The 21,763-nt window shown below is 39.9% G+C and overlaps 1 long non-coding RNA gene across 1 annotated transcript in view; it reads right to left on the bottom strand.

Moving 5' to 3' along the window:
• Window positions 1-6,485, bottom strand: part of LOC147579251 (uncharacterized) — a 111,732-nt gene extending 105,247 nt beyond the window's left edge. Inside the window, exon 1 of the long non-coding RNA XR_015253706.1 lies at window positions 6,274-6,485. This is a non-coding gene — a long non-coding RNA (uncharacterized LOC147579251). The remainder of the gene's footprint in view (window positions 1-6,273) is intronic.
• Between the last annotated feature and the right edge of the window lie 15,278 nt (window positions 6,486-21,763).

The following is a 21,763-nucleotide window of genomic DNA, read 5'->3' as shown; positions in this document are numbered from 1 at the left end:
ATAAAGATTAGAGCAGAAATCGATGATATTGAAATTTGAAAAAAGTAGAACAGATCAACAAAATGGAGCTGGTTCTTTGAAAGGATTATAAAAGTTGATAAACTTCTAGCCAGACTTATCAAAAAGACAAAGGAGAGGACCCAAATAAATAAAATCACAAAAGAAAGAGGAGTGATCACAACCAACACTGCAGAAATACAATTATAAGAGAATATTATGAGGAATTATATGCCAACAAATTGGGCAATCTGGAAGAAATGGATAAATTCCTAGAAATATATAAACTACCAAAACTGAAACAGGAAGAAATACAAAATTTGAGCAGACCCATAACCAGTAAAGAGATTGAGTAAGTAAAAAAAATCTCCCAACAAACAAGAGTCCTGTGCCAGATAGTTTGCCAGGGGAATTCTACCAGTCATTTAAGGAAGAGTTAATACCTATTCTTCTCTAACCATTTCAAAACATAGAATTTGAAGGAAAATTTCCAAGCTCATTCTATGAAGCCAGCATTACCCTAATTTCAAAACCAGACAAAGACCCCACTAAAAAGGAGACTTATAGACCAATTTCCCCGATGAATATGGATGCAAGAATTCTCAAGAAGATACTAGTAAATGAAATCCAACAATACATTAAAAGAAATATTCACCATGGTCAAGTGGGGTTTATTACTGCACTTCAGGGCTGGTTCAATATCCACAAATCAATCAACATGACACACCACATTAACAAAAGGGTAAGAACCACATGATTCTGTCAATAGATGCAGAAAAAGCATTTGACATAATACAGCATCCTTTTTTGATAAAAATCCTCAAGAAAGTATGGCTAGAAGGAAAATACCTTAACATGATAAAGTTCATATATGAATGACTCACAAATATCATCTCAACAGGGGAAAAACTAAGCTTTCCCCCTAAGGTCAGGAACAGGATCAGGATGTCCACTGTTACCATTGTTGTTCAACATAGTACTGGAAGTCCTGCCTCAGCAATAGACAACAAAAGAAATAAAAGCCCTCCAAATTGGCAAAGAAGAAGTCAAACTTTCACTCTTCACAGACCATGATACTCTATGTAGAAAACCCCTCCAAAGAAAACTCCACAAAAAAACTGCTAGAACTGATACATGAATTCATCGAAGTTGTAGGACATAAAATCAATGTACAGAAATTGGTTGCATTTCTATACACCAATAATGAAGTAGCAGAAGGAGAAATCAAGGAATCTATCCCATCTGCAATTGCACAAAAACCCATAAGATACATAGGAATAAACCTAACCCAAGAGGCAAAAGATCTGTGCACTGAAAACTATGAAATGCTTATGCAAGAAATTGAAGAGGACACAAAGAAATAGAAAAACATTTCATGCTCATGGATTGGAAAAACAAGTATTGTTAAAATGTTGATACTACCCAAAGCACTCTACACATTAAATGCAATTCCTATAAAAAACAAAAAACAAACAAACAAAAACCACCAGTTCTTCACAGCGCTGGAACAGACAATTCTAAAATTTGTTTGGAATCATAAAAGACCCCAAACAGCCAAAGTAATGTTGAAAAAGAAAACCAAAGCTGGAGGCATCACAATTCTGGACTTTAAGCTGTATTACAAAGCTGTAATCATCAAGACATATTGTCTGCACAAAAACAGACACATAGATCAATGGAACAGAATTGAGAACCCAGAAATGGACCCACAAATGTATGGCCAACCAATGTTCAACAAAGCAGGAAAAATATCCAATGGAAGAAAGTCTCTTCAACATTGGTGTTGGGAAAACTGGATGGTCACATACAGAAGAACGAACTTGGACCACTTTCTTATACCATACATAAAAATAAATTCAAAATGGATGAAAGACCTCAATGTGAGACAGGAAACCATCAAAGTCCTACAGGAGAAAACAGGCAGCAACCTCTTTGACCTTGGCTGGAGCAACGTCTTACTAGACAGGTCTCCGGAGGCAAGGGAAACAAGCAAAAATGAACTATTGGGACTTCATCAAGATTAATAGATTTTGCACAGTGAAGGAAACAATCAACAAAACTGACGGGCAACTGACAAAATGGGAGAAGATATTTGCAATGACCTATCACATAAAGGGTTAGTATCCAAAATCTATAAACAACTTATTAAACTGAACACCCAAAAAACAAGTAATCCAGTGAAGAAATGGGCAGAAGACATAAATAGATGCTTTTCCAAAAGAGACCTCCAGATGGCAAAAAGACACATGAAAAGATGCTCAACATCACTCATCATTAGGGAAACAGAAAACCACAATGAGATACCATCTCACACCTGTCAAATGGCTAACATGAACAACTCAGGAAACAATAGATGATATCGAGGACACGGAGAAAGGGGAGCTCTTTTGCACTGCTGGTGGGAATGCAAACTGGTGCAGTCACTCTGGAAAACAGTATGGAGTTTCCTCAAAAAATTAAAAATAGAACTACCCTATGACCCAGCAACTGCACTACTAGGTATTTACCCAAAGGATATAAAAATGCTGATTTGAAGAGGCATATGTACCCCAATGTTTATAGCAGTGCTTTCAACAATAGCCAAATTATGGAAAGAGCCCAAATGTTCATCAACTGGTGAATGGATAAAGAAGATGTGGTATATAGATACAATGGAATTTTACTCAGCGATCAAAAAGAATGAAATCTTGCCACTTGCAATAACGTGGATGGAACTAGAGTGTATTATGCTAGGTGAAATAAGTCAGCCAGAGAAAGACAAATATCATATGATTTCACTCATGTGAAATTTAAGAAACAAGCCAGATGAACATAGGGGATGGGAAGCAATAATATGATAGAAACAGAGAGGCAGGCAAACCAGAAAAGATTTTTCAATAGAGAGAACACACTGAGGGTTGATGGAGGGGTGTTAGGTGGGAAGATGGGCTAAATGGGTGGTAGACATTAAGGAGGGCGCTCATTGGGATGAGCACTGGGTGTTACATGTGAGTGATGAATCACTAAATTCTATTCCTGAAATCATTATTATGCTATATGTTAACTAACTTGGATTTAAATTTTTTTAAAAAGTGAAACCTGGGGCGCCTGGGTGGCGCAGTCGGTTAAGCATCCGACTTCAGCCAGGTCACAATCTCGCGGTCCGTGAGTTCGAGCCCCGCGTCGGGCTCTGGGCTGATGGCTCAGAGCCTGGAGCCTGTTTCCGATTCTGTGTCTCCCTCTCTCTCTGCCCCTCCCCCGTTCATGCTCTGTCTCTCTCTGTCCCAAAAATAAATAAACGTTGAAAAAAAAAAAAAAATTAAAAAAAAAAATTAAAAAAAAAAAAAATAAAATAAAAAAAAATAAAAAGTGAAACCCATAATAACAGAGTAGAATGGTCATTACTAGGGGCTGAGCGGTGGGGGTAAAAGGGAGATGTTCTTCAAAAGGTATGAACTGTCCGTTAAGAGTAAGTTCTGGAGAACCAATGTACAATTTGGTAATTATAGTTCATAATGTACTGTATGCTTGAAATTTGCTGAGATATAGATCTCAAGTTCTCATCACACACACACACACACACACACACACACACACACACACAACGGTAACAATGCAGATGATGGATCTTTTATTTAGCCTGGTTATGATAATCACTTCAGAATGTATACATATATCAAAACACTATACACCTTAAATATACGAAATTTTGTCAATCAACTAAACTAGAAATAAAATAAATGTGAACATACTAAAAACAAAAACAAACCAAACACTGAATCAGTTGAGCAATGATAACATGTGTAATTTACATTTTATTTTAACCTAAAAAGTATGCTTCCACTTCTTAGTGCTCGGAGTTAGGACCACAGCATTTTTGAGGGGGTCCATTAATTGGAGTTCTGCAGAAATCACACCAACAATTTATCATTTGTGTTGTCCAATTTGAATTTATGCAGGTGAAGCGATAGGAGTGCAAAATCCTACTAGGCTTTTTTAATCCACGTGTTTACAGTTTTGTTACCCACACCTACTTTAACAATAAAAAGTTCAAGGTGCCTGGGTGGCTCAGTCAGTTGCATGTCCAACTCTTGGTTTCAGCTCAGGTCATGATTTCATGGCTTAATGAGTTTGAGTCTTGCATCGGGCTCTGTGCTAATAGGCTCGGAGACTGCTTGGGATGCTCTCTCTGCCTGTCCCCTTCTGTTGTCTCAGTCTCTCTCTAAACTAAATAAACTTTTTAAAAAAGTGCAATTCACCATTTTAAGATTTTTTTCCAAAGCTTAGTTTTCATAAAAACACTTTATTTTAAACTCTTATTCCATCATTTTACATTACTCAATACAATGAGTACAACCAGAATGAACAGGTCACAAAAGGGGGAAAAAGTGTTCCATAGGCAAGAGAATCTACGCGGGGCTCTTGCCACAACACCATTTCCTTCCATCAAGCCTACCAGCTCTCCTGCATGCATAGCCATCCCTTCCACCCTCCTTCCTGTCAGAACGGAAGGGGACTCCTGTCCTTGAACATAGTCCTTCTCCTGGGTCCTACATCTGTTCTCCCAACACCTCAGGTACTTCTGCCTATATCCTATTTTCAACATCTCCTTCTCTTCTACCTATTTTCTGGGATCTCATCCACTCCTAGAGCTTCCCTACCACTTAATTGCGAATGATTCTTAAACCCGTGATTCCATCCTGATCTTTCTTTTTTTTTTAACGTTTATTTATTTTTGAGAGAGAGAGAGAGAGAGAAAGAGAGAGAGAGCAAGCTGGGGAGGGACAGAGAGAGAGAGAGAGAGAGAGAGAGAGAGAGAGAGAATCCGTAGCAGGCTCCAGGCTCTGAGCTATCAGTACAGGGCTGAATGTGGAACTAGAACTCACAAACTGCAAGATCATGACCTGAGATGAAGTCCGCAGCTTAACTGACTGAGCCACCCAGGCGTCCCAATCCTGATCTTTCTCCTTATATCCAGAACTTGGGGCGCCTGGGTGGCGCAGTCGGTTAAGCGTCTGACTTCAGCCAGGTCACGATCTCGCGGTCCATGAGTTCGAGCCCCGCGTCAGGCTCTGGGCTGATGGCTCAGAGCCTGGAGCCTGTTTCCGATTCTGTGTCTCCCTCTCTCTCTGCCCCTCCCCCGTTCATGCTCTGTCTCTCTCTGTCCCCCCCCCCAAAAAATAAATAAACGTTGAAAAAAAAAAACAAACTTATATCCAGAACTTTGTGTTCAACAGACTAATAATCAAAATATACCTATATATTCCAGAGAGACCTTAGTCTCTACATTTCCAAAATGTGATTCATCATTTTGCCCTTCCTCCCCAACCAGCTCTCCCTCCAGTGTCCCTACTTTCCTGCAGAGTATCAAGATTTACCCAGTGTCCAAGCCAGACATCACTGATTCATCACTCCCCTTATTCTATACATCCAATCAACCACATCATTCATTTGATAAATATTCCTTGATGTGTATTAATTTGTTAGAGTTTGGAATTTCCTGTTTAGTAAATAAAAATACAGGACATCTAATAAAATTTTAATTTCAGACAAACAATGAATAATTTTGTAGAGTAATTATAATCCATACACTGTTTTTGACATACTGTTACTAAAAAATTATTTCCTGTTAATATGAAATTCAAATGTAACTGGGCATCCTACATTTTATCTGGCAATGTTATTATAGGTTTTCAATTCCAATTATGCATTGGTTTAGGATACCAAAAATAAAAAAAAAAATCAAAAGCCATAATTGCAAAACTGATAAGTTGTGACACAAGCTATCTAGGCTCAATTTATTATAATTAAAACTAGTTCCTCAGGATCCACATAAGAGTGAAAACATATGGTATCTGTCTTTCTCTGTATGGCTTATTTCACTTAGCATCCTGAGAAACTTAACAGAAACCCATGGGGGAGGGGAAGGAAAAAAAAAAAAAAGAGGTTAGAGTGGAAGAGAGCCAAAGCATAAGAGACTCTCAAAAACTGAGAACAAACTGAGGGTTGATGGGGGTGGGGGGGAGGGAGGGGAGGGTGGGTGATGGGCATTGAAGAGGGCACTGGGATGAGCACTGGGTGTTGTATGGAAACCAATTTGACAATAAATTTCACATATTAAAAAAAAAAAAACTAGTTCACACACACAAGTTCCAAGATAAGTATTTTAACAGTAACTCTGCAGGGACCCATGTGTCACAATAAGACTGCCTGCTATTCCAAAAGTGTCTTGCAAAGGCTTCCATAACAAAATACCATAGACCAGGTAGCTTAAACAATAGGAACTTATTTACTCACCATCCTAGAGGTTGGAAAGTCCGAGATGAAGGTGCTGGCATTTTTGGTTTCTGGTGAGAGCTCTCTTCTGACTTATAGAAGTCTGCCTTCTCCCTAAGTTCTCACATGTAGTGAGAAAAGAAATCTTGCAAGCCCTCTGGTGACTCTTCTTATAAGGGCGCTAATTTCATCACAAGGCCCCACCTTCATGACCTCATCTGAACCTAATTACCTCCTAAAGGCCCTCCCTCCAAATACCATCGCAATGAGGCTTAGGGCTCCAACGTATGAATTTAGGGGGACCCAATTCAGCTCACAAGGCAGAGCTTACCTAGTTTATAAATTAGCCTATCCCTGACCCAATGTCACTTACCAACTTTCATCCAGAAACTACCCTATGGCTAACCAGCATGCTCACCTGCCTGCTTTGAGACACTACTTGGATCCCATTAAGATGGTATACTCCTTTGCTCAACAAGGTTAATAAAATCTGATGTGGAGCTAAAACCACACCATCACCTCTCTGCTTCCTAATGGTAGCCTCTATCCCTTTTCCTACTTTTCTCCCTCTAATCTAACTGATCTCAAACGTTACCACTCAAAGGTGATCCATCAGAGTCACCTAGGAGGGCTTGTTAAAACCCAAACTGCTGTGCCCATCCTCATAGTTCCTGATTCAGTAAATGTGGGACAGAGCTGGGGAATTTGCATTTCTAACAAGGTCCCAGGTGATACCAAGGACCACACTTTGAAAAGCTCTGCCTTAGAGATCCTCTTTAATTACCTGATGTGGAGACTGAGCATTGGTATTTTTCAAAGCTCTCAGGTGATTCTAACAAGCAACAGGATTGATTGAGAACACTGTTCTAATGCATTTTCCAGACTACAGCCAGTATGCTTTTTGGAAAGCCCAAATCTGAAAAAGGAACTCATCAGCTGAAAACTTTGAATGGCATCTCACTTGCCCTCAGGATTAGACATAGCTCCTCACCAAGTCTCACAGAGCCTGCATAATGTGCTTCCAGCTAGCTTGTTTGCTGTTGCCTCTAGTCCCATGTCGTGCTAGCTCACCATTTCATGCTCTACAATCCACGTTTACTGGACTGATAACAGTTCCCTAAGTTGATCTTGTTCTTTTTCTCCCTGGGTCTTTGCATGTTCTGGGGAAGTTCTCACCACCACACCTCTGCACCTGGCTAATTAATCTTTACTTTCTCTTTAGGGCTTTGCAATTAAGAAGTGTCATCCATGGACCAGCAGCATCCGCCTCTCCTGGGCACTTGTTAGAAACGCAGAACCACGGGCCTCACTCCAGACCTACTGAATCAGAACCTACATTTTAACAAGATCCCAGAGTGATTCATATTTACCTTAAAATTTGAGAAGCCCTGTTTTTTAAGCTCCTCTAGTCATATTTTCTCTGGACTGATGTTTCTGATCCCCAGTGACTCAGGCAGGTGCCTCTCTCTGCGCTTGCACAGTAGCCTTCACTACTGCCTAACACACTGCACCTGTGTGCACCACCTTCCACTGGCCCTTGAACTCTGTGGGGGCAGGACTGGATGTTTATTTATCTTTGTATTCTCTACACTAGCACAAGACCTGGCACATAACAGATGCTCAAAAATAGTTGCTGATTAAATGCTTTTGTAAACAAGTAGAGAATATATCAGCTTTCGAGTTTAAAGAGATTAGGACTTAAATTCCTGCTTTGCCGCTCACTAGGTATAGAATTTGGACAAGTGACTCACCTCTCAGAACTTGTTAGCCCCTGGTTAAATGAGAGTAACACCGACTGTCCCACAAAGTTTTGTCAGGACTAACAATATAGTGGATGCAAACCCAGAAACAATGCCTGCCACATCAGAATTGCACAAGATGTAGGAGTGCTTTTCTCCCTTAGTTCTCCGAAGTGGCTAGACTTTACTGAGTTTAGTAGAATCCTAAATGTTGGCATGGAAAAACTGGCTGTACTTGAATGCAATGCCATTTTTCTTCCTGTTTTTCCCCCCACTGCAAAAAAGCAAAAACAAATCAATAAAAGTGAGAATTGACCTGGAATCAATGTTTTTCTCTGCTTTGTGTCAGGAAGACAAAACTCAAATTTGGGCCACCAGACATGCTGGTCATTAAGGACCTACACAAGGGATCCCAGCCAGGCTATGGGACCCTGGGATTAATTGTTTAGCCCTGTCTCCCCATCTCTATCCCCCAATATCCTAAAGAAAAGTAAATAAAGAAACTTTTTATAATGTGATTAGAGGTGGGGCAGCAAACAAATGACCTTTAGCAGAATAATCTGCTTTCGATATACTAACTAAAATTTGCACTGAGAAAAGTCTTATAGTCTTTTTTAAAATTTATTTTAAGAGAGAGAGAGAGCAAGCAGGGGAGAGACAGAGAGGCTCTGTCTGCAGGCTCTGCACCATCAGCATGGAGCCCTACGTAGGGCTAGAAGCCATGAACCGTGAGATCATGACCTGAGCTGAAACTAAGAGTCAAGCATTTAACCACTGAGCCACCCAGGTGCCCCAAGTGTTATAGTCTTTTTGATGATTCACCCTGAGGCCACTCTCACATCCTCCGTCCTCATTCTCCAACCAACCACATGACTCCAATCCCCTCAGCTCCTGGCTCCCAAGCTTCTTCTAATAGTTGAACTAACAAGGGCAGAGGAGTGAAATTATCAACACCAGAATCAAAGGGTTAAAAGAACAGAGGGAGTTTGAAAGAGGAGAAAGGGAAGGCAAGCAGGGGGACCTTTCTGTTGACTGGAGATTTGACAATATGTTGGCCGTAAAGTCACCCCAGATCTTGGCTATTCTACGGGTTTTATTTGGGTCAGAAAACTATTTCTTGACCTGAAGTCACATTCTCCTGAAGTGTTACGCTAGACTGGCTAACCTGAGGATGGTTTTTGTTATAGATCACCCTCCACTTCCACAAGAGCAGAATATAAAAGCTAGAGTGACTACATGTACCACAAATGTCTGAAAGAGGTTTCTTTCAACTACTATATACGAACCAAATATTTTGCTCTGGTCTTTGCATAAACACCATTTGGATACACAAACATTGTTTATGCTTTAGTTATCTTTATGTGTGTGAGGGACAAAGTAATCCATCATCCGCTGCATACTTTTGAAAAATTAATGGGTAGAAACAACTTGACAAGCTTTCTTAACTGGAAAAGCTTCTCTGCAAAAAGTAAATTATTGAAATTAATTGTAAATAATACAGCGTAATGGTTAATTTTAGGTGTCATCTTGGCTAGCTATGGGGTGCCCTTAGCTAAACATTTCTGAGTGTCTCTATGAAGCATTTCTGGACAAAATTAGGATTTGGATTCATGGACTCAATAGATTGCCCTCTCCAATGCATGTGGGCATGAACCAATCCACTGAAGACCTGAAAAGAACAAAAAACGGAGGAAGGAGGAACTTGCCCCTTTTTTCTGCATCACTGTTTGAGCTAGACATTTCATCTCATCTTCTACCCATGGACTTGGATTTACACCATTAGTTCCTTCTGGTGCTTAGGTTTTTGCACTCAGACAGGCTTTTCTGGGTCTCCAGCAGATGGCAGATCTAGGATCTTCACATCCGAAGATTTATTATGAGGAATTGGCTCATGTGATTATGGAGGATGAGAAGACCCATGTCTGCAATCTACAAGCTGGAGACCCAAGGAAGCCAGTGGTGTAATTCAGTTTACGTAGGATAAGGTATATATATCCTATGGCTTCTGTTGTTCTGAAGAACCCTGACTTATACAACAGGAAACTTCTTGTCAAGACTGGATTAAAAGAGTGACAGAAGGGAATAATGAGGCTCCTCTCCCTGCTCTGCCTTTCTGGAAACTTTTTCTGCATAGAAGAAATTTGATTTAAAATGTATTGTGCCTTGATTGAGTTAAGCATAACTCTAGAGAGGATTTATGCAGACTTTGTTCTCATCTGGTACCTCAAAGGCAGGGGAAGGAGGGGAGTTAAAATCCCTGATATAAATCCATCAAGTAATCCACTAGTAACACAAATCTGTCTCACTCTCCTCTGTGCACATTGTAAACTCCATTTCTCTGGCTAAGTACCTCTATTACCCTATAGTAGAACCACAGGCTCTTAAAAATCAGTCTTTTCCCTAAACTAAAAGAAAGGAATGATGCAGTTGGCTTACATGTCTGACTACCTGGATCTCACATCTCCAGGTAAGCCACTTCTACAGGATTTTTCAGACCAGCACATCTGGCTTCATGCTTTGCTGCCCACTTCTCTCTCTCACCTCTGTCTTTCCCTTTATCTGCCAGTTTTGGCTCCTAGCCCCTATAGACCAACTAAAACAGTCTCTTGAGGCAATCTTATCAAAGGCAGTGAGGAATGATTTCTGTGGACCTCGTGCAGGAACATAGTGTTCATCCAAGGTTCAGTTCTGTTCCTTTTAGCAGAGAAGTCTGTGGAGGTCAATTCCCCCTGGCAGCCTCAGCAGGTGCTGTCCCGAGGGTCACTTAGGCTCATGAACCTCTCTCTAGTCCTGATTCAGGCCTTATCACTTCCTCGAGTATGGGAAGTACTCTATATCTTCAGTGTGGGCTGACCCACTCCACCCGACATCCCTGCTCCTGCAGCCTGGGCTGGCTTGTCTGACTAGCACCACTGGACCTGACTTCTGTTTCCTCCGAAGCCCAGTTTTCACTGAAGTGCTTGTATACTCATCATAAATGGATGTTGTCAATTAGCTGATACTTCTTACCTAAATAAGTTTGTTAGAATCTAACACTACACAGTCTAGCACTGGTAGTTCAACAGAAATTGCCTGATGGATATGTGTGTCAATTCACCTTAATCTATACTCCCCACATCACCCCCAACCCCTTGGGAATCCATATTTATCCATGCTTATAAATTAGCATACTCAGGCTCTTATCCAGAGCCGTCACAGAGAGAACAGCACCGAATCTTTATCTAAGACTGGAACAGAGAATTCCTTAGTTCCTGAGGAGATATCAGAAATAATGTTTATTGGTGAAGGATGATTTCTGTAGTTGTTTAAAAATGGCATTTCAGGCAAATTAGACTGCTTTATAAAATAAAATAATGAAAATTATAAGCAAATATTAAGGTTAAATGGGCTAAATCTTTCTAGGTAGAGGTTTCTTGGTGTTTTTGTTATGCTGGCTTTAGAGAGTGAGTACCCCAGTGGTGTATCAGTGAAAGAGGTTATCTTCACAGAGAAAGAAGTGCTGTCCTGAATGATTCCTTGGGGGAATTAAAAGAGAAATTTTAGGGGGCGCCTGGGTGGCGCAGTCGGTTAAGCGTCCGACTTCAGCCAGGTCACGATCTCGCGGTCCGTGAGTTCGAGCCCCGCGTCAGGCTCTGGGCTGATGGCTCGGAGCCTGGAGCCGGTTTCCGATTCTGTGTCTCCCTCTCTCTCTGCCCCTCCCCCGTTCATGCTCTGTCTCTCTCTGTCCCAAAAATAAATAAATGTTGAAAAAAAAATTAAAAAAAAAAAAAAGAGAAATTTTAGAACTGTTGTGAGACACTGGTATTTTCCAAGGAATTCTAGATTTTTATAAGCTTTATGAATTGCCAAATTGAGGCTCTCAATAATCTCTTCTCATGTGAATAATTGGAAGATACAAATACATGTCATTTATTACTAAAGATAGCTATTTACCGTCTGCTCTTTCTTCTTCTTCCAGTATTTAAGATCACATTTGATTCCCATTATTTGTGGTAGTTATGGTCTATAAAGTCTTTGAGAACACTGCAAATTAGCAATTACTGAACGGTTTTCCTAGGGGAATAATAGGGTTAGGTTCCTGTGAGCCTCGGGTCACAAGATTTTCATCAACCACTCAATACATAACTTTGTTTTATGTGTTATGTGTTCTGTGTTATGTGTTTCTATTTAAAGATACCATATTTAATGTATTTTGTTCATTCATTAATATTGAACCACCAGCCAAAGGCACCATAACGCATGCTTGAATGAAACTTCCATGTTTTTTCTCTGTAAAGCACATCACAGCCTCCTTGTGCAAAGGAACACCAGACCACACTTTAGCACTACACTTGAGGGCCATTTTAAACCATGAGATCACCAATAAAAAGCATAAAAATGCAAAAAATGACAAAATAAAGTCCACTCAAGTCCACAAAAAGAACACTCGTTTATAGCATGAGAGTTAAAACAAGAAGGCAGGGTACGACTCTGTCCATCCTCAGCTTTGAATATGTCAGGTGACTCAAAGTTTTCACTGTTCTGTGAAAATCCACTAATGACCACAAAAACACCAAGAGTATAGATTTGGGGGTTTACAAATAAATTTTAGTGAGTAAGTCAATTCACAAATATAGAAATTGTCAATAATGAAGACAGACTATATATTCTTGGTCCCCAGCCACCTCTCCCCTAAGTATCTTCGTTCTTGGTCTTCTCTTCTGGAACACTACTGGGCCTGCTTTCCTGAAGCAAAGTCCTTAACTGGAGCTTTTTCCTCTCTACAGAGAGTCACCTGGTAACTGTCACTCTCTGCAGGGAACACTTGTCAGCTAGCACGAGTTAGATGCAATAAACGCAGTCACATTTAGGTAGTCATAGCTAATATAATACCTGTTCCAGAGATGACAATCATTTTGTAAAATCTATTTGTTCCTTGATCATATAGAATGAAACTTTAATAGAAGGGTTGCAGAGTGCTGAGTAGATATTAGAGGAAATGAAGACAAGGAAGGCACATTTCTGATACCATATCATATAAGGAATCACGTACTCTAGGAACTGAAGTTTCTTTCCTAGGCCCATGGTTATAAAACATGTCCGATAAAGTCTATGAGTCTGGATTTCTGCCTGGTGTCAGCAATCTCAGAACATGAGAGTCTACGGCCCATTCTTTCTGGAGTCTCCACGAATATTTTAAGCTTCCATCCCAATGTTAAAGGATATTGGCCCCAAGTTTTCAACCAGACTGGAGCTGAGCACATCTATGACACAATAGGAGATCCCTGGCCCGAGGGTATCTCTTCCAGGAGCTGGCTGGACAGGAAAGTGTTCCATGACAGGCTTTCAGATGTGGTTGAGATTCTTCAGCATGGTTTGGGTCTTCCATTTATTGTTTGAAGGTTTATCATTGCAAAAAGTCACTTCTAACAGAGCCTGCTGAGATAAAAGCTGCCACCCCATCCCATGCTGGGAAATATAAGTGTTATTTCAGTGGCTATGTACACAGCTCTGTAAATCTATATCTTGGACTAAAGCCCAGCTAGAGAATGAAACATCCCCTTGCATGTATTCCCTGAAAAACAGTCCCGTATACTCAAACATAAAAGAATGGCAAGGGTGCCCCTGGCAGCTCCCCACCTTGCAGAATTTCAAAACTGCCTGTGGCCTCACCAGAATAAACTATCTGAACAAAAGGAGGTAGAAAGAATGAGAGGAGAGTGGATGCTGACTGATTTCTTGGCCTCTCCTTCCTTCCACCCCCAGCCTCCTTCCCTACAGATGTTTTCGCTGAACTTCTGTCAAGCCTTCTTGGCTTACTCTTTGGCTCTTTCCCCAGGGAACTGTATCCAAGCAAGCATGGCAAGTGTTGCATGAATCAAGAAGAAAGATTGCCTTTTCCTAGCTAAGTCATTTTAGTTTTAGTTTACTTTTTAAACAACACTGTTTTTTTCCTAATTACGGAAGCTGTCAGGCCCATTGTGAAAAAGTATTGAAAACTGCAGATAAGCAACAAAACGAATAACAAAAATCAAGTATGATCCCACCATCCAAATTTAATCATCATTGACACTTTTATTGTTTTCTTTTAGCCTTTCTATATGAATCAGTATGAATAAATATGTTTCCAAAGGGATTATATTGGGTATAATGTTTTATAAACTACCTTTCCCCTCACTTGGCAATACATTCTAAATATTTTTTTAATGTTCATTTTTGAGAGTGAGAGAGAGAACACAAGTGGGGAAGGGGCAGACAGAGAGAGACACAGAATCCAAAGCAGGCTCCAGGCTCTGAGCTGTCAGCACAGAGCCCGACGTGGGACTTGAACTCACAAACTATGAGATCATGACCTGAGCTGAAGTCAGACACTCAACTGACTGAGCCACCCAAGTGCCTCAATACATTCTAAATATTTTGTCATGATATCACATATCTTCAGACCATCATATTTTTAAATAAACTTTGTATTTTAGAGCAGTTTCTAGGTTCAGAGCAAACTTGAGTGGAAGGGGCAGAGATTTATCAAATGCCCCTTGCCCCACATATGCATAGACTCCCTCATTATCAATATCTTCCAGACCACCAAGCTGCATGGCCATCTAGTATTCTCATTCTCTTAATCAAGTCCTACTGTTGAATGTTCACATTATTTCAAGGGATTATATTCAAAACACATAGAAAACATGTAAAAGCCAGCAGGTATGGATCAACCAATCAGAATGACCAGCCCATCAGACCACAGCTGGGTTCTGGAGACCCCAGACTGTACCACGCGTGAACTTAAGTTTAGTGTTTAAATGGAAGGATGTTCTAGAGCAGGACTTAGAAGGCAGGCAGTTCTTGCAGGGAGGGCTTCAAGTAGCATCTATTTAACCAGTCCCAGCAAAAGATTTTCAATATTTTAAGAGTCTATATTGTTTTATAGATGCTAATTTTCTCAATATCAGAATATTAATTAAAATTACAAATAGAACAGCTATAAACATCTTTGCACAGATATATCTTTGCACAGATCTCTGATTACTCCTAGATGGAACATGTACTGAGTCAAAACATTCTTAGGCCCTTTAGGATATTCCTAAATTGTTTTTCAAAAGTTAACACAATTTACACTTTTACCAAGCTTAATACGTTTTTCAAAAAAGAAAAAAAATCTAACTTAACCATTAAACCTTGTGGGGTTGGTGTTTTGTTTTGTTTTGTTTTGTTTTGTTTTGTTTTGTTTTGCCTCTTTGTTCCTTTCAACCCAGTATATCCACTCTTAGATATGCATCCAAGAAAAATAGTCTTGTATGTGCAAAAAGAGGCATATACAGGGACATTTATTGTAGTGTGTTGTTCACAGTACGAACAACAACCCAACTTTGTTCTTTCCCAAGATTGCTTTGGGTACTTGAGGCCTTTTGTGGTTTCATACAAATTTTAGTATTACTTGTTCTAGTTGTTATTTTAATAGAGATTGCATTAGATGTGTAGATTGCTTTGGGTAATATGGACATCCTAACCGTATTTGTTCTCCCAATTCATGATCATGGAATATTTTTCCATTTGTTTCTGCCACCTTCAGTTTCATTCATCAATGTTTTATAATTTTCAGAATACAGGTCTTTTACCTCCGAGGTCAAATTTATTCCTAAGTATTTTATTATTTTTGGTGCAATTGCAAATGGGGCTATTTCCTTAATTTCTCTTCCTGCTACTTCATTATTACTGTAAAGAAATACAAGAGATTTCTGTACATTAATTTTGTATCCTGTGACTTTACTGAACTTATTTTTCGGTTCTAGTAGTTTTTTTGGTGGAGTCTTTAGAGTTTTCTATGTATAGTATCACGTCATCTACAAATAGTAAAAGTTTTACTCCTTCTTTACTGATTTGGATGCCTTTTATTCCTTCTTCTTGTCTGATTGCTGTGGCTAGAATTCCAGTACTATGTTGAATAAAAGTGGTGAGAGTGGACATTTCTTATTGTTCCTGATCTTAGGAGAAAAGCTCTCAGTTTTTCATCATTGAGTATGATGTTAGCTGTGGAGTTTTCATAGAAGGCCTTTATTATGTTGAGGTATGGTCCCTCTAACCTACTTTGTTAGAGTTTTTATCACGAATGGATGTTGTACTTTGTTGAATGGTTTTTCTGCATCTATTGAAATGATTGTATGGGTTTTTTTTGCTTTTCTTTTTTTTTTTTAAGTTTATTTATTTATTTTGAGAGAGAGAGAGAGAGAGCAGGGGAGGGGCAGAGAGAGAATCCCAAGCAAGCTCTGTGCTGTCAGCATGCAGCCCGATGTGGGGCTCAATCTCAGGAATTGTGAGATCATGACCTGAGTCAAAACCGAGTTGGAAGCTTAATGACTGAGCCACGCACGTGCCCCATTTTTTTTTTTAATCCTTTCTCTTGTTGATATAGCACATTGATTGATTTGCAAATGTTGAACTACATTTGCATTCTTGGAATGAATTCCACTTGATCATGATGAATGATTTTTAAAAACATATTGTTGGGGCACCTGGGTGGCTCAGTCGGTTAAGTGTCCGAGTTAGGCTCAGGTCATGATCTCACCCTTTGTGAGCTGGAGCCCTGCATTGCATCCGGCTCTGTGCTGACAGCTGGGAGCCTGGAGCCTGCTTCAGGTATCTCCCTCTCTCTCTGCCCCTCCCCCTCTCGTGCTCTGTCTTCTGTCTCTCAAAAATAAACATTGAAAAAAATTTAAAAAAACATATTGCTGAATTCAGTTCTCTAACATTTTGTTGAGAATTTTTGCATCTATGTTCATCAGAGAAATTGACCTATAGTTCTCTCTCTCTCTCTCTCTCTCTCTCTCTTTTTGCAATGTTTTTATCTGTTTTTGTTGTCAGGATAATGCTGGCCTCATAGACTGAATTTGGAAGTTTTCCAGCCTTTTCTATGTTTGGAATAGTTTGAGAAAAATTAGTATTATCTCTTCATTAAATGTTTGGTAGAATTCACCTGTGGAGCTATCTGGTCTTGGACTTTTGTTTCCTGGGAGTTTTCTGATTCCGATTCAATTTCACTGCTAATAATATGTCTGTTCAAATGTTCTATTTCTTCCTGATTCAATTTTGGAAGGTTTTATGTTTCTAGGAATTTATCCATTTCTTCTAGTTTGTCCAATTTGTTGGCATATAATTTTTCTTAATGTTCTCTTGAACAATAGGGAGAATGGATGGTTAAAATACTTTATGGAAATTGATGGTATGAAATATTACACAATGATTAAAAAGAATGAGGAAGATGTACAAGACTGACTTAGAAGGTCCTGAGACATAATGAAAAAGAAAAGCACGTGTGGGACATAATATGCAGTATGACCACAGTAATAGTATATAAAAAGCATTTGAATATGTAACAATGTATAAACGTATATATGTATAATGAAACTATATATGAGTATGTCAGTATCTGGGAAGAACACACATGGAAATATTGGGGTTTCTGAGGAACAAAGTAGTATTATAAGGTGGGTAAAAGGTTTTCTCATTTTTTAGTCTGTGTGTTTTTATCATGTTTTAATTCTTATAATGATAAACCTTTCCTATTGTATGATTTTTAACAATATCCTTTAAAATATGAAATAAAGAGATTGAACTTGGTTGTTTTACTTTTGTATTTTGTTTTCTTTTTTTTCTCCTAGCAGAAGAATCCTTTCCTCCCCAAACCTTTAAGTAAAATTCCAACATGTATGATACCTAAAATCAATGCTGGTCTAATTACAAACCAGCCTCAAGGGCCTGAGGTCTGTGCATCATATAAGCCCCCCACACTTGATATCATACCCTGCTGTCACTGTTTTGAAATTCTTATTAATTTTTTTTTTTTTTTAATTTTTGGGACAGAGAGAGACAGAGCATGAACGGGGGAGGGGCAGAGAGAGAGGGAGACACAGAATCGGAAACAGGCTCCAGGCTCTGAGCCATCAGCCCAGAGCCCGACACGGGGCTCGAACTCACGGACCGCGAGATCGTGACCTGGCTGAAGTCGGACGCTTAACCGACTGCGCCACCCAGGCGCCCCCTTATTAATTTTTAATAAGGGGTCCCATTTTTTCACTTTATATCGGGTCCCATAAATTATGTAGCCAGTCATAACCATAGATTAAAACTCTCCACGTTCCAAGAGTGTTTTGTGAGTTTTCAAAGTGTCAGAACCACTGAGTAGTACTACACTGAGTAGCCACCTGGGGATTAGAGCCATGGAAGTCAGTCTCCTAAGAGTGTTCTAAGAAACTCTGCACATCCAGGTCCTGAAGTCAGAGCTTCAAATGACTGAGATTTAAATATATGGGCTCGTGGGGCGCCTGGGTGGCGCAGTCGGTTAAGCATCCGACTTCAGTCAGGTCACGATCTCGCGGTCCGGGAGTTCGAGCCCCGCGTCGGGCTCTGGGCTGATGGCTCAGAGCCTGGAGCCTGTTTCCGATTCTGTGTCTCCCTCTCTCTCTGCCCCTCCCCCGTTCGTGCTCTGTCTCTCTCTGTCCCAAAAATAAATAAACGTTGAAAAAAAAAATTAAAAAAAAAATAAATATATGGGCTCGAGTCTTTGCAGTCAAAGGCATGCCAGTGCCAGACGCATCTGTAACTCTTTCAATATACAACGTTTCTTCCCAAATGCCTTCCTGATTTCTGTGGAAATTCCCTATGATTATCGGTAAAGCCCAAATCTGCATACGATATAATAAGTGAAAACTTTTTAACTAGAACGCTTGGTTAAAATCAAAATGTAATCTTTTCATGTTATCTTGTTATCATGTTATCTTGGAGGAGATAAGACGACTGATGTTTCAGGTACAGGGAGATGATGAGAAAATCTGCATCCTATGGTATTTTTTTTTCCATTGGCAGAAAAATTAAATTTCCTTCTTAGGGCTTACTTTCTTGGGCTTTGAAAATGATTTCATTTTTCTCCTTCTATGTCAATTGAATGAAGTGAAAGGAGATTTTGTGTGCAGAAAAGATTAATTGTATTTCTGTCATGCAAAAGGAAATGAAATGAGTCTCACAGGGCTTGTCTCAGAAAACCCACACCAGTGCTTAGAAACCACTGATTCATTTTCTAACAGCTTGCTTAGAAACCATGTATTCCTTTCTAATAAGCTGCCCGAAATTGCTGTGTTCCTACAGCATGACTTGAGTCATGTCATGTCCTTTGACGGGAATCCTTACTAAGTCCCCATTGCCGGCAGGCTTGTCTGCCTTCCTTCCTTTCTTTCCTCCTTTCTGAAATCTGCGCTGTACAGAAAATCACAAAAATTCCTGCCACTCCAAAATAGCCCCTTTTAACCTGTGGGTGAACATCCTGCAAATTATTCCTCTATGAAAAGATAAAATACCAATTATGGCTATAAATATGTATTGACATGCATGGGTCTTTCCTCATTGCCTTCTCTTCCATTTAATTGGTTAAAACATCAATTAAATGACGTTTGCATAAACTATCTCCTCATCAAATTCCAAGCTCGAACTCCTTACATTGGCATTTAAGACGGGTCCCAACTCCACAGCAGATTTTCTTCCCTCTTCTTCATTTATCTGGACAACATTTGATTCAGTCACACTTATTATGTAGTCCTCTTTAAAAGTATTAGAAATGCCCCTAGGTAGGCATCCTTCCAATAATCCCTTTGCTCTGCAATGCTGCAGCAATCCTATAAATGTCACTCGAGTCCTGCCATGCATCATAGACTGACTGTTACTGTTACTTATCTTTTTCTAAGCTGAAGGTAAAGACTGTCTTGAACATCCTTTCATCCCTTGCCTTATTTAGCATAGGGCCCTAGATTCAGTAAGCAGCTGATAAATAGTTGATAATAGAGATGAGGATACTGTTACCACCACATAAGGGGACTTGACACTGATGTTTTATTCCTAAATATCTGGGACGCTGTAGGCACTACTTTCCCTAATCTTTCTCATTATATGTGTTCTCTATCGCTTCCTTTAGCTGCTCTTGTTTAGGGTCTAATAAGAGAGTTTTGGCTTCTAAAACCTTTCCTTCCTATCATGGGACAGAGTACAATCTTCCTTCCCGTCTCTCTCTGTCCTTTTCTCTCTTTCTTTCAACTGTTTCTTTCTTGAAAACAGTGACAATCATTTTATTAAAGGGCTGGAAGCCAGGGGCTTCCCAGATGTAGAATGAATAATGTTCTCCTTATTTTGGTGGTCAAGATATTCACCACCTGAGGTTTGGCATATTTTATTCCCCCAAGCTGTCACTTCTCTTTTTTAGTGCCTACTGTTTTCCAGGGGCTGTACTGAATACTTTACACAATTATTCTGCTTCCTACTCACAATGAGCCTGCGAGGTAGACATTCCCCTATTTTGCTCATGAGAAAAGGGAAGCTCAGAGACACTGAGTGACTTACAGATATCTCTCTGTCCCAGCAAAGGTTAAAAAGGAGCACATTCAAAGGAGATTATTTGACCTAACTCCTGGCTTCATAACAATGTTAGAGAGTGAATTAATAAAATATGCAAAACCTTCCATGGAAAGGTGCTCATTAAAAGGTTCTGATTCCTTTGAGAACATAAATAAACACATATTTACTCCTTTATAAGTTTAATTCCTGAAACCTCTGGGTCCTCAATGAAGCCATTTGCCAATACATTCAAGACATAGGTTTTTCACAGGGATCCAATGCCCTTCTTGATGTAAGTGTCACATCTCAAGACTTGCTGGGCTGGAGGTGGCCTGGTGAGGGGCAGGGAGGATAAACAGGGACCAGGTGGGACAGATGCTGGGGGGCTAGACCCAGATTCAGGCCTCAGGAGCAGTCTTTCTGAGCATCTAGAGATTATGACACTGGATGAGAAGTAGTTCCAGAAAGCTGCCCACTCATGATACCCACGATGCAACAGTAGGGATGCCCTATGACTGTGGTTGCTAATGCTTACAAGATCTTCATGTGTGCCTGCAAGTTCATTTACATTACCCAAAATCTTTAAAAAGGATTTCCCAAAGTGTGGCCCATAAAACACAGTGCTTTGAACATAGAAAAACCTCTGGGATCAAATAAGCGTGAGAAACAAAGTGTATTATTCCCACTCCACCAACGAAATTAGACGATTAAAGCCTCTAAAAATACGAAAAATAAACAAAAAAACCCTTGTAATCAAGAAGCCATATTGAAAACACTTAGGACATGAATATGTTACGAACAATAGAAATGGCAACTATAGTAATTGAAATTCTAAGAAATTTTTGTTAAAAGAAGAGAGTTAAGATGGTAATTCAAACACACAGAGTGAAAGGAGTGAAAGGCTTTTTTCCTACAAGAGCTGAAACATGACAAGGTTTTCACACGGAGGCAAAGCAATAGTGCACAAGGCAGAGCTTGCTGCCTCAGATTTATGTCTGTTTCCTCAGAGAAATTGCGAGCTCCTTAGGGGAATGCCAGAGGTGGAACTCAAAAAGAGTTTGAGAAATTGCCAGAGAATTGATCATTAATGGCTATCATCCCCAAGAAGGAACAAGGGTGGGAGTCAAGGCAGCCTGAGGGAGAAGAGTAGAAAAGCACTTCCTCTGAGGTAGAAAGGGAGTGGGAAAGGATGCAGAAAACATATGGATATTCTGGAGAGGAGGCTACACAAAGGAGCTGTCTGGCAGTGAAGAGAACTCCCATCAGGTGGCTTCCTTCAGTGCAACAGTGCCGGAGGCTGTGTCACTGCTCACAGAGGGAGCTGGCTGCATTTTTGGAATAGGGCAGAGAGGGAAAGGAACTGAGCAAGACAGAAAACAGCTGTTAGCACCATATTTTTGGGAGGCAACAAGAGATGT

Source organism: Puma concolor, chromosome B4 (assembly GCF_028749965.1).
Source record: "Puma concolor isolate L17-30 chromosome B4, mPumCon1.1.hap2, whole genome shotgun sequence".
Taxonomy (NCBI): domain Eukaryota; kingdom Metazoa; phylum Chordata; class Mammalia; order Carnivora; family Felidae; genus Puma; species Puma concolor.
This window is presented reverse-complemented; position numbering and strand designations above follow the sequence as displayed.